General features: G+C 36.6%; 1 protein-coding gene across 19 annotated transcripts in view; it reads left to right on the forward strand.

Moving 5' to 3' along the window:
- Positions 1-10,168: 10,168 nt before the first annotated feature.
- The window catches only part of mef2aa (myocyte enhancer factor 2aa), a 103,054-nt gene continuing 99,960 nt past the window's right edge, over positions 10,169-13,262 (forward strand). For 14 of the 19 annotated variants that reach the window (XM_079825971.1, XM_079826006.1, XM_079825972.1 and 11 more), the window contains exon 1: positions 10,183-10,450. The gene's annotated coding sequence lies outside the window, so the exon portion shown is untranslated. Of the gene's footprint in view, positions 10,451-13,262 lie in introns of all 19 variants that reach the window. The other 5 variants (XM_079825978.1, XM_079825984.1, XM_079825998.1 and 2 more) reach the window with 5 other exon arrangements.

Below are 13,262 nucleotides of genomic sequence, written 5' to 3' on the forward strand. Positions count from 1 at the left end.
ATCATACGCTCCAGGGACCAATCTAGACTGATTACACCTGTGTGATCGTACGTGCGAAAGGCTTAAAAACAATACATTTTCTGACACAAATTTTTGAAATGTAGGCTTAAATCAAACACATTTTAATTCAGATTCTGGTTTTCACCGAACACGTAGTCATATCGTATTGTATCGATATCGAGATATCTGGCATGAAAATCGGGATATGAAATTTTGTCCATATCGTTCAGCCCTAAGTGAAATGGACTATTTTAACAATGTCTTTACTACCTTTCTGGGCCTTGAAAGTGGTCATTGCATTGCTTTCTATGGAGGGGACAGAAAACTCTTGAATTTCATCGAAAATATCTTCATTTGTGTTCCAAAGATGAACGAAGGTCTTACGGGTTTGGAACGACATAAGGGTGAGGACATTTTTTTTTGGGTGAACCCTTTAAGCTAGTCTCAGACTAAATGCATGTTTGAGCTTTTTTAACTTAAAGTAACTTGCACTGACATATTTTAAAATATGTCAGTGCCATTGTTTTGTCTAAAGATTCACACAAGTAATGCTTTTTTTTTCTTTTTTCAAAGGCCCGTTTATAAAAGATACTAATATCCCTAATTTAACTAAATCATAATTCTGGCTTAATCTAAGCCCTGCCTGTGAAACCGGGCCTATTTTCATAATTTTGGATATGTTAGTCTTAGTGAGTTAAATTCTTTGTCTTGATTTTAATTTGTTTTTATGGTTTAGTTGTTGACTTAAAATGTTTATACTCTGTATTTATTTTTTGTTTAGTTTCACTGTTATCTCTTTATTGTGGTTTTGTGAAGCACCTTGGTGAGCAGTAATGTTGTTTTAAGGTGCTAAATAAATAAAAGTGACCTTGACCTTTCTTTTGAGGAAATTTTGCATTAGACATGGTTCATCAAATCTGGCTTTTCGGAATAAAAACGCATGTTTTCTCTGTATTCCTTTAGAATAATATTCCTGTATATGTCTATAGAAGACATTAATTTAAAATGTCCTGGGTTTTTCTTTCTTTCTTGATTTATGCCTCACAAACAATAACAGAAACTGAAGGTATGGGGAACACATATTCACTATTAACTATGACTTTTGCCTCAATAAACTATTTATAGTTAGTATGGTATTTTTTGTAGTGTTTAAGTGTAGGTTTTAGGTAGGATTAAGGGATGTAGAGTAAGATCATGCAGAATAAGGCATTAATATGTGCTTTACTAAGTACTAAAGTACTGAAGTACTAAACAGCCAATATCCTAGTAATATACATGCTAATAAGCATGATATAAAAATAAAGTGTTACCAAACTGAATTCTGCATGACAGATATCAACATTACCTCAGAAGGACATAACATTAAGTCTCGGGTGTTTGAGTGCTTAATTAGATTTTACACATGAATAATTTAAAGTTATATGCAAGACAGAGCAAGAAGTGTTGGGTGTTTTAAAACGCATACCATTCATTATCTAAAAAGCATGCTCATATTATAGTCATATGACGTTGGTTGGCCTCTTTTGTGGTTCCATGAACAATGTCAGCCTCAAGGACACTCTTCCAGCTTTGCAATCTCAGAAAACACAAGAGGGCATCTCGAAACACTCTAGAAAAACAAGTGGCACCAGATACCGACCAGCTAGTCTGGCTTATTGAGTTTACAATATGATATGACATAGCCAGTTCTGATAAGATGAGAAAACGCTTTGCTTTTATGGTGAGGTTGGATGAAGACACGTCTCTGTCTTCAACCAGCTTGAAAAATGAATTTAAGAGGCTGCAGTGATTGGATCGAATCATGGCTGATTAACTTTTCAGGCCTAATTTACTCTCCCATTCATTTGCGCAGGGTGACGAATCCTGGCAGATCTTCAGAACGGGGCTGGTTGTCCGTGAGTCGGGGAAAGCCCAGAGGGAGAGCGTCCTTACCTCATGTCTGTTATTCTTTCAAACCTGGTGTGCGAAGAGAATATACTAACCGAAGTGAGCCTTCCTGTCCTGAGGGAGCAGCACAGGGCTCCCAAACACCCAAAGAGGGCGAGACCAGACGGAAGACTTCAATGCAGTTTCCAGGCAACACGTTGAACGAGCCTGTGGAGAAAAGGTGGAGGAGGTGCACCACGGGCCGGGGCGGCTCACATGCACACAGGGCCCGGAGGCTTTGGCGTGATTAATGGCACAGGTATGCGCTACAGCAGGCATCCTCCGAGAACCTACAGATCAGTCTTCCTGTAATACAAATCCGACATTCGCTCCCCTCCCCTTTCTCCACCCCACCCCACCTGCTCCTGCAGCACCATCATCAGAAGCTCAGCTCCTCACTGCCAAGTGCATCACCGGCATCACACTCATAAATCATTCCCAAACAAAACACGCTTAATCTGTGACACGCAGGCCTGACACACAAATTTATTACCTGTGTGAGATGCACAACAACATGTCTCTAGCACCTTCTGTCTGTCTGGGAGAAGAAAAAATAATACGGATGGGAATGGGGAGGGAGGGCAATTGCAAGTTAAAAACTTCACACTTGGTGTAGAGATGCTTGCTTCTGTTCGTTGAGTATGAAAGACAAAGCATTTACGAGGCTGGTTCATTTCAAGGGCTTATTACAGCACAGAGAGCGCTTTCTTCTGCCGCCTCTTTCTTGCCAAAGGATTTTACTCAAGCACATTTGTAAGACATGAATACATAAGTCCTTTTCATGGATTAGGTTGGCAATGAGATGAATGGTCTGTGGTATGAGTCAAATTGCCTGATTGCCTCCAACTGGCTGTTTTAAATGTAGGAGGTTAATGAAACAAAAGCTTACCTCTCTAATCCCACAACAAGGAAAGAAACAAATGTAAACTTGCTTTATGAGCTTATCACAATTCCTATTCTGCAACATTATGCACGTTCAGCAGAAAAAAATGGGCAGGAAAACTGGTCTAGATTTAAAAAGAAAAATGAAAGACACTGGTTAGTGTCATGATATGTAAAAAGGATCATTCGCAAGAATGATCATTTTTACTTCATCACAAATATGATACTACAGTGTGTGTGTGTGTTTTTTGTGTAATTCCAAAATGTTATTTCTGCTGACGTATTGTCTTTGGAAAAGTGTTACCGGACCCTTTATGTTTTTCAGCGTGATTATTTGATGTATTACCTCTGGGTTTAACATTTGGAGAGTAGACAAGCGATTCCACAGATCGTTCCATCTGCAGACAAAGCCACAGTGATTACAGTCAGGTTATAAGAGCAAGTGAAAATCACATGGGAGTTTCCCTTGGTGATCTGGCCATCTGCATTTTACACGACTTTCAGACATGAATCAGCATAAGCATGTTGGAATGCTTCAGGAGTGAAACAAACCAAAACTTTGGTTTTGTTTGCGCTCAGAGTTTAATAGTTGTTTTTGTGTGCTATGAGTTTCAAACATTGTTTATTTTGTCTACAGTGTTTGGGGTAACATTACAAGTAAAGTGAGTTGCAAAATCAGATTACTTTTTTCAAGTTACTTTTCAAATTTGTTTTGCCATTTATTGACTGACGCATCTTGTCCACATGTTGAGAGAAATCTGGAGTAAGTGCAGAGGTGCTGTGTGAACATGATGGTTATCGTAGTTCTAGACTAAATGTGAGCATGCGTTTACTCCTCTCAATTGCACAAAAAGAGATTCAGTATTCATCAAAATGAATAAAAACAGTGAGATGCAAAATTTTAAACAAACCTGCAATAATTAAATATGCCAAATTACACAAATATACACTATATTGCCAAAAGTTTTGGGTCGCCTGCCTTTACATGCACATGAACTTTAATGACATCCCATTCTTAATCCATAGGGTTTGATATGGAGTTTTAACAGCTTCAACTCTTCTGGGAAGGCTTTCCACAAGGTTTAGGAGTGTGTTTATGGATGAGAAGGCCTGGCTCACAGTCTCCGCTCTAATTCATCCCAAAGGTGTTCTATCGGGTTGAGGTCAGGACTCTGTGCAGGCCAGGCAAGTTCCTCCACACCAAACTCACTCATCCATGTCTTTATGGACCTTGTTTTGTGCACTGGTGTGCAGTCATGTTGGAACAGGAAGGGGCCATCCCCAAACTGTTCCCACAAAGTTGTGAGCATGAAATTGTCCAAAATGTCTTGGTCTGCTTAAGCATTAAGAGTTCCTTTCACTGGAACTAAGGGGCCAAGCCAAACCCTTGAAAAACAACCCCACACCATAATCCCCCCTTCACCAAACTTGACACTTGGCACTATGCAGTCAGGCAAGTACCGTTCTCCAAACCCAGACTCATCCATTGGATTTCCAGACAGAGAAGCGTGATTCGTCACTCCAGAGAACACGTCTCCACTGCTCTAGAGTCCAGTGGTGGCGTGCTTTACACCACTGCATCGACGCTTTGAATTGCACTTGGTGATGTAACGCTTGGATGCAGCTGCTCGGCAATGGAAACCCATTCCATGAAGCTCTCTACACACTGTTCTTGAGATAATCTGAAGATCACACAAAGTTTGGAGGTCTATTGCTATTGACTGCAAAAAGTTGGCGATTTCTGCGCACTGTGTGCCTTAGCATGTGCTGACCCCACTCTGTGATTTTACGTGGCTGTTTGCTGTGGTTCCCAATTGCTTCCACTTAATACCACTAACAGTTGACCATGGAATATTTAGTAGTGAGGAAATTTCATGAATGGACATATTGCACAGGTGGCAACTTATCACGGTACCACGCTTGAATTCACTGAGCTCCTGAGAGTGAACCATTCTTTCACAAATGTTTGTAGAAGCGTCTGCATGCCTAGGTGCTTGATTTTATACACCTGTGGCCATGGAAGTGATTGGAACATCTGAATTCAATGATTTGGAGGGGTGCTCCAATGCTTTTGGCAATATAGTGTACTTTGAGAGTGTTGAACTTTCTTTTCATGAGTCATTTCACTTTTGGTGTAAAAGGGCCTTTACATTTAAAAAAGTAATTTTCCCAACAATATGCTCTACTTTTTAAAAGTTGGAGTCAGTAAGATTTTTTTCTCAATATATTAATACTTTGATTAAGCAAGGATGTATTAAATTGATCAACAGTTACAGTTTAATCAAATTCATTTTCTTTTCATCAAAAGTATCAATATCATGGTTTATCACAAAAATAATAAGCAGCACAGCCATTTTCAACTGTGGTAGTAATAAGATATGTTCTTATATGCTTATATGCTAAATTCTTGAGCAGTAAATTAGAATGATTAATATATATATATATATGGCCAGATCACGCACAACCTTGAGGCGGATGGGCTACAACAGCAGAAGACCCCACCGGGTACCACTCATCTCCACTACAAATAGGAAAAAGAGGCTACAATTTGCACAAGCTCACCAAAATTGGACAGTTGAAGACTGGAAAAATGTTGCCTGGTCTGATGAGTCTCGATTTCTGTTGAGATATTCAGATGGTTGAGTCCGAATTTGGCGTAAACAGAATGAGATCATGGATCCATCATGCCTTGTTACCACTGTGCAGGCTGGTGGTGGTGGTGTAATGGTGTGGGGGATGTTTTCTTGGCACACTTTAGGCCCCTTAGTGCCAATTGGGCATCGTTTAAATGCCACGGCCTACCTGAGCATTGTTTCTGACCATGTCCATCCCTTTATGACCACCATGTCCCCATCCTCTGGTGGATACTTCCAGCAGGATAATGCACCATGTCACAAAGCTTGAATCATTTCAAATTGGTTTCTTGAACATGACAATGAGTTCACTGTACTAAAATGGCCCCCACAGTCACCAGATCTCAACCCAATAGAGCATCTTTGGGATGTGGTGGAACGGGGCTTCGTGCCCTGGATGTGCATCCCACAAATCTCCATCAACTGCAAGATGCTATCCTATCAATATGGGCCAACATTTCTAAAGAATGCTTTCAGCACCTTGTTGAATCAATGCCACGTAGAATTAAGGCAGTTCTGAAGGCGAAAGGGGGTCAAACACAGTATTAGTATGGTGTTCCTAATAATCCTTTAGGTGAGTGTATATATAGTTTTGTAAATTCTTTAACGATTAAACTTAACATAAAGACTTCTACAGGCTACCTCAGCAGGGTGTTGTTCATGTATGATTGTGATTTCACCTTGTAAATAATTTCTAGGCAAGGCAAGTTTATTTGTATAGCACATTTCATACACAGTGCCAATTCAAAGTGCTTTACACAGAAATAGAATTAAAATATTCGTAAGTGAATAAAATAAAAAAAATATATAGTATAACCCCTATCTGGAATGGAAGAAAATGGAGAGTCAGGTTTACTTTGAAAATATTTGTCAGGTAACCGTGCGTTTAAACAGTACCCTCGTAGACAAATCTTCTTGGCCTAACTGGAGGGCTATCTCAAAATGTTTTACCCGTCAGAGCAGATCTAAATGGGTCTTCCTCGCACTGGAGGGAGTACTCAAAAAATATTTGTCAGGTAACTGTGCATTTAAACATTACCCTTACAGACAAATCTTCATGGACTGGACAGCCAGGGCTATCTCTACCTTCTATGGGATCAATCTTACCACCACAGGAAATCATACAAAGGCAACTTACCTGTGATCGAGGATGACTTCTTAGTCCCGTGTTTCTTGGGAATATCCCGGACGAGCCCCTAGCTGTTAGAATTTAACATCACAGGGGTCTCTTTATCAATTTTCGTCAAATATTTAGTGATTTTATTAATTGTCAAAACGGAATATTCCCATCAACACTTTGTTTGACCATCAGAGCGGATCTACACGGTCCTTCCTCTCACCACCAAGGCTATAGGCCTACAGATCTATCCGTCAGAGCAGGTCTAAACGGATCGCCCTCGCGCCGGAGGGATTTCGATTTATCGCTCTACCGTCTCTCAACCTCTTCCACCCAGACAGCCTTAACAAAATAATAAAAATAATAAAAACGTATAATTAAAACAGTTATAATAAGAATAAATTATTCTTTTTATTATATTAAATAAAACACACCAGTATCTATTATTAGTGCCATAACACTTTTGCAGTGGGTTTGAGCAGTGAAGGATGTACAGTATAGTGTCAGGTGTTCAATGAATATCTCTTCTGGAAACTCTTTGGTTATGTGTTAATGATTTTAGCACAAGGTCTTGAAGTGAAGTGATAAAAGCTTCTGTGTTTTAGTTCTGTATTTGGTCTTATTGATCAAATGCTTTTTATGTTGTCTACCTTGCCATCCTTACTTAAGGTAAGGTTTTGTGTAAAGTGCACAATGATATTGATTGTTCCTATTACCCTTTTTGTTTTTCTTTTTAAAGCAATGTGTTCAATATTTTGGTTGATAACAGACTAGATTAGATGGAGGGCACTTGAATACAGGCAGAGGCCATCTACCCAAAACATTATCATGGAGGTTGTGTCAAGGCAATCATGAATGATTTATTATATTGGAGATTAGATATAGGATCTGAAAATAACAAACAAGCAGTTTTGAACACCTTAAGTGTTTATTCAGAAATATAATTATTAGGTATCTTTCAGTGTTATTGCGTTTAACTACACTAAGTGAACAGTTTAGCATTATTAAACTAATTTCTGCTGTTTGCTTCAAAGCTTTAGATCATCGTGCTGATAAAAATCTCTGGAACCTTACTGTAGTGACTTAGTTTCAATCTTGTTTATCAAGTAGATCTCTAGTCACGTTACCCCGACAGCTACGTGTCAAAGTGAATTAATTTGAGGCCATTTTGCGAGATTAATTAAATGATTCTTGATATTAAGGACTGAATGAAAAATGGGAGGAACGGTTTCATTTCTGACCTTGCTCAATTTTTAATGAACTCGCTACGGCTCGTACAAAATGGCTCTGTCTTATAAATGGTGCTGTACAGTAACTTCAACAAATGGTGGGCAAATTAAAGAGCTTTTATTGTCTCTGGAAGCAGCTGTCTGTAAGTCGAATGAAACCGAGACAATGTGAAGGATACAATAATATACCGAATTTATCAGGTGTGGGGGAAAACATGGAAAATAAAAAGCTGTGAGAGTGTCAGCTGTATAATTACAAGCTCAGATATTAGTTACATCAGAGTGAACAAAAGGGAAGAAAAAGCAGTTCTTCTGAAAAAGTAAAACTTCTGAGGTTTTGATTAGATATGTTACATCGAAGCATGAGCATGTGACAGTTGTGTGCGGTGCTGCGCTACTCAGTACTGGCAGGGCATGCTCAGTGTTAATTACGTGCGGTAATGAGAGAACAGAGCCAGACTGTGAGACACTGGGTATTTTTAGAGCCTCTGCAAAGTTATCCAATGCACAGACTCAATCTGTACCATACTTTTGCACTAATCCAGTTCCTCTCTCTATTTTGCCGTCCCACCTTTAGGCTCTGTCTGTGGCATGGATGCTCAAATTTGGACAAAAAAGCTTAAAGAATAGCATTATAAGTAACACTTTACATATAAGGTTCAGTTCCTTACCATTAGTTAATGCATTTGACAGTGAACAACAATTTTACAGCATTTATGGTAACCCTTTACAATAAGGTTGTATTAGTTAACATTAGATAATGCATTAGTTAACATGAACTAAACATGAACAGCATTAGTTAATCTCTGTTAACGTTAGTTCATATAAATACAGCTGTTCAAGGTTTGTTCATGTTAGTTCATAGTGCATTAACTACACTCTAAAACATGCTGGGTTAAAAACAACCCAAATTGGGTTGAAAATGGACTGACCCAGCAATTGGGTTGTTTTAAGCAAACATTTAACCCAACCGCTGGGTTAAAATGACCCATTCACTGGATTAAAACAACCCAATTGCTGGGTTAGTCCATTTTCAACCCAGCTTGGGTTGTTTTTAACCCAGCATGTAATGTTATCAAGATTTTAATAATGCGTAAGTAAATGTTAAAATTAACATTAACAAAGATAAATAAATGCTTTATACACTCTAAAAAATGCTGGGTTAAAAACATACCCAAGTTGGGTTGAAAATGGACAAACCCAGCAATTGGGTTGTTTTAAGCAAACATTTAACCCAACCGCTAGGTTAAAACAACCCATTCAATGGGTTAAAACAATTGCTGGGTTTGTCCATTTTCAACCCAACTTTTAACCCAGCATTTTTTTAGAGTGTAAGCGCAGTTCATTATTAGTTAATGTTAACTAATGTAGTTAACTAATTTTAGCTAATGGACCTTATTGTAAAGTGTTACCGCATTTTTTAGTCTAGGTCAATGTTAATTTGTAAAAATACTACTCACTCATGTTAATTCATAAGTTAACCTATAAGCTTTAAAAGTGTTGTTAGTTCATGATACCTAAGTTATATCGAGATAATCTTTTACTCCAATACATGAATAACTTTTTTGGAAGGTCAGATATACCAGAATCTAGCTTTGAGGAACCATTTTTGTTGGGAACTGTGGACAACGAGGGAGACATTTAAAGGTGTTTGGCTTCTAATTGTAAGGATGTGTTAATCAAGAATCTGCCGTCAAAACAAACCTCCAGTGTGTTTATGAGTCCGATGAGCCTGTTGTTCAAAAAGACTCTAAGAAAGTTCAGACAGAAACTCTATGGTGCTCTATTAGTCTGTTATATGAGCGATATTATAATATCCTTTATTTAATTGGTGGCATAGTATCTAAGCAGTCTGGAGCTATTTGTGGTCTGGTACAATGCTGAAAATGTCAGCTGTCTTCTATTTGAGTGTTTTATAAACCCTAGTGCAATTCTCTGGGTCTTTATGACCTATCAATACAAAACTTTAACTTCAGCTGGCAGGCACATAATTGAAGTGCTTCAGCTGGCTTATTTTGTCATTATTTGTTGAAACCATGGCAATATGCAATTAGAAATTTTGCTGTTTGGTATTTAGATGACTTCCAATGGCAATTAAAATGATACTTGGAAATAATGGCGGTGGCACTGGCAAGGCTTTATTATGAGAAAGCGAACCGACAGGGAGTTTCTTCCATCTCTTGTGAACAGTCAGGCATTGTTGTTCTCCCATCACTTTTATTAAGAATAATAACGACACAAAACACATCTAACACCCTCGGTATTGGTGAGTGACAGCTGCGGCTGGTCCACCACTCCCCTGAGCCAAGCCCTGTCACATACACGCATGCCCAGCATGTCAGCGTCCATCTGGGATCCTACCCTTCAAACTTCTGTCGCCCAGCTCCCTTCCGGCAGAAAGACCCAGGGACAAGAGTGTGAAGTCAGGCCTCACAGGGGCAAGAAGAAAGCCGTCCAAAGCCAGCTGGTCTGGCTTTGAGGAAAGCAAGAGAAATAGAAAGCACTAGAGAGAAAGAGAGAACGTGAGAGCAGAAAGAGAAAGAGAGATAATTCAAGTAATTAAAGGGAAATTAAGAAAGTAAGAGTGGCACAACAGAGAAAGATACCTGAGGAAGGCCTTAGCAGCAGGTTCTGTGAAGGTAATCGATCATCTCCAGAAACAGGTGAGATACGCCAAGGGGGAGGGGCAACGGGGCAGATGTATTGTATACAAAATATTAACACATGACCTGACTGCTTGTGATTGGTAAGTAATAGACTAATGCAAGAAGAGTGCTGCTTAACAACAAATATTTAGTGTACCCATGCATATATATATACATATATATACATGTATATATCTAAGCAACATTTGCATGCATATACTGTAAATATGTATTTATAAATGTATAATATATATATATATATAATATATATACTAGTTCTGTCAAACGATTAATTGCGATTAATCACATCCAAAATAGAAGTTTGTATTTAGATAATGTGTGTGTGTGTGTGTATTATAATTTTTTAAATATTTTATATATATATATATCATACATTTATAAATACATATTTACAGTATATGCATGCAAATGTTGCTTAGATATATACATGTATGTATGTATATATATATAATTATACATTTATAAATACATATTTACAGTATATGCAGGCAAATGTTGCTTAGATATATACATGTATGTATGTATATATATATATATATATATATATATATATATATATATATATATATATATATATATATATATATATTAGTGCTGTCAAACGATTAATTGCGATTAATCACATCCAAAATAGAAGTTTGTATTTACATAATATGCGTGTGTACTGTGCATTATTTTTTTTAAATATTATATATATATATATTATATATATTAGTGCTGTCAAACGATTAATTGCGATTAATCACATCCAAAATAGAAGTTTGTATTTACATAATATGCGTGTGTACTGTGCATTATTTTTTTTAAATATTATATATATATATATATATATATATATATATATATATATATATATATATATATATATATATATATATATATATATATATATATATATATATTATACATTTATAAATACATATTTATATGCATGCAAATGTTGCTTAGATATATACATGTATTTGTGTATATATATAATACATATACATATAAAACACATATAATACATATAAAACATAATAATTATACACAGCACACACACATTATGTAAACACAAATCTTTATTTTGGATGTGATTAATCGCAATTAATCGTTTGACAGCCCTAATATATATATAGGGCTATATATATATATATATATATGTATGTATATGTATAATTGGAAAAATATTTAATATTAAACAACATCTTTATGTCCATTTTAACTTTTATTTTCTGTAATTTTTATTACTGTAACGTTGACTTATTTCTTCATAATAAGTACACTCAACATCATCAAGACTTTATCATTGCAGATTGTAAGTTTTTTGCAGGATTGCACCACTTTCATTTTACTTGAATAACATTTTCATTCAGTTTTAGAGAGTTGAAATTGTGAACAGAGGAACTTTCTAGGAGGACTTTTTTAATGGTTTCCAGCTCATTTTTGTTTCAATTTTGAAGTATATGAAGTAATATTTCAGTGTTAGCTGTCTGCTTTGCCTGCACTACACTGATTTTTTTTTTTTAAATTGCTTTAAAAAAATTATTTTACATTTCATAATAATATTTTCACTAGCCTATACTTACCAGTTAAAATGTTCAGTTACAGCTGATTAAACACTAAATTAGACGTAAGAAGAACAAAACGTCTTGCTAATCTCTAGATCACAGGTGGCTGGTGTTCATTGTGGTTTGTTAGGGTTCTGGTGCCAATGGGTGTTTGCACAGGGGATCCGGAGTATGTGCCTAGCCCTGATGGGACTATTTTTATGCACAGCTCCAGCTTTACATGGCTCCAAATAGAATGTGAAAAAATGTGAAGTCATAGAGTCCACATAATCAGGGATTTCATCAATATCCATAGCCATTTTCAAGGGATTACTTACTACAGTGTTTGATTCGGTTGCTATATCTTTTATTGTAGCTTAGTTATTTCAGATGACACCAGCATAGGAAACAGTACTTGTCTTAAGAAATTGATATGCTGTAATCAAGTAGCCATACTTTTATACTGCTGAACTTGTCATGCTGGTTGTGCTTTTTTATCATTGTGCATGTAAATGACACTAAAGCAAAAGTCAAATTACACAATTTGTCGTTTTTAAAATAGCATTTAATTAATTTTATGTTAATTAATATGGACATATTTTAGGTTATCTTACAGTAGGGTGACATAATAAAAAAGCCATGCATATAGAAGGTTGATCTGTTCAACATCCTTTACACAAATAAAGGAAAGGATCAGTGAAGAAAAGACTCATTTTTTTTATTTTAAACATTTGTTATAGCTTAAAATTGTCGAGAAATTATATTCATGCTGCAAACATCTGTTTACTCAAAGTAGCTGCATAATAAACATTGTGACTGCTGCCAGTTTTGATTGTCATCTGAATTCATGATGATTGCTTATTGGCTTATTTACTTCCAAGATCTGTGCCCAGGTGCAATATGAACCACAAAGTCAAACTGTACTGGGGATTAGAAAGTTATGAAAGTGATAACACTTTCACTTTAGTTTAGTAATAAGATAAGGCTAATAACAACACTGATTCCAAAGGAAAACTGAATTGTATAAATGTAAATCATTTATGAAGGGCCCAAACTTTATCTATTGGTCTTTGCATTGTTTTAACGTGTAATTCATTTGATATCCTGTCTGTCCCATGTGGTTAAACGGTGCTAATACAAATTCCCTCTATGTCCCAGTAAAAACAACTCATGTTCAGTACCACACCTCTTGCACTGATCCTACAACTACACGTGACTCTGACACATGCAACGTAAAACGCAGCCTGCCTCTTTTATCTGATTGGTCCGTGACAAGCCAC

Source organism: Gobio gobio (assembly GCF_949357685.1).
Source record: "Gobio gobio genome assembly, chromosome: 9".
NCBI lineage: Eukaryota > Metazoa > Chordata > Actinopteri > Cypriniformes > Gobionidae > Gobio > Gobio gobio.